Consider the following 1,379-nt stretch of genomic DNA (forward strand, 5'->3'; position numbering starts at 1 on the left):
TTAAGCAGGCAGAATTAAAAAGTAGTATCAAGCTATGCAACTATTCACAAATTCTACTTGAAACAGAAACAGTGTACCAATGTCAAAGGTTGATAGAAAAATGTACTCAACCCCCATAAATTCTCACCAACCAGCCTCATGCTACAGTGGTGCTAGGCAAGTCAGAACTAAGTCATGAGTGTAGCAACTGAGCCCTCATGGTTTAATAACGTTCTCATTGTGCAGGTTGATCTAGAAGGACTATTTCATTGAAACTTATTTTATTTTTTGGTATTTCAAGTACAATCATTTTCTTTTCTTTTTTTTTTTTTAAGAGACAGAGTCTCACTTTATCACCCTCAGTAGAGTGCCATGGCGTCACAGCTCACAGCAACCTCCAACTCCTGGGTTTAGGCGATTCTCTTGCTTCAGTCTCCCAAGCAGCTGGGACCACAGGCACCCACCACAACGCCCAGCTATTTTTTTGTTGCAATTTGGCCAGGACCGGGTTTGAACACGCCACCCTCAGTATATGGAGCCGGCGCCCTACTCACTGAGCCACAGGCACTGCCCACAAATCATTTAAAAAATAAAACTATAAACAATAAAAAAATGTATTAACAAAAATAAAAGGATTTGTTTTGTAAAAATTTGGATTCAAATTACTAATTAGTCAAAATACTAAAGGACCCAGAAGGCCACAGATTCCTCACACCTGCTTAACACCATTTACTACTAAGAACCTCATTGACTGCAGGCCAGGCCTACTCTAACATACCACTTGCCAGCATTATCCCACGTCATATTCACAAGCAAGCAAGTAAGCATAAATGCTTCCCATTTTGATAAAACAGCTGAGAAGTAGATGTTTTATCCCTACTTCATGGATGCTAAGGCCCATAGAAGGGAAGAGACTCACTTGAGGCCAGAGCCCAGGGCTTTAGGCTTCTGGTCAAGATGGAGTGTTGTCACCAGAGCCCCTTCTCATCCCTCACCACACTGCTAGCACAGGTGTCCCTATGATGCTTCCTGGCCCAAGGTCCTCAGAGCCCTGAGCCCATCCCCCTCCCACACAATAGCATTATCTATCTCTGACTTGGCTAAGCTGAGCTCTGTCTGGGACCTACACATTGCTCCCTAGACAGCTTTCTCTTTAAGGCAGAGGGTGAGGAAGGCTAGAGTGGCCCTGCTAGGGGTGACAAAACCTTAGGTGGAAACAGTGGCCCTACCCCAATGCCTGCCCATAACACATAGAAATGCTGCATCCCTATAGACATTTTCTTTTGATAATTCACGTTGCTAATCCTGTTCTTCATATAATTTAACTATCTGTTCCCACAGAGATAAAATTTTATCTCAGTGCAATAGTCAAAACACTTGAGAATAACAAGGCAAATCAA

The sequence above is a fragment of the Otolemur garnettii genome, unplaced genomic scaffold, assembly GCF_000181295.1.
Source record: "Otolemur garnettii isolate 467f Iridium unplaced genomic scaffold, OtoGar3 scaffold00009, whole genome shotgun sequence".
Classification (NCBI taxonomy): domain Eukaryota; kingdom Metazoa; phylum Chordata; class Mammalia; order Primates; family Galagidae; genus Otolemur; species Otolemur garnettii.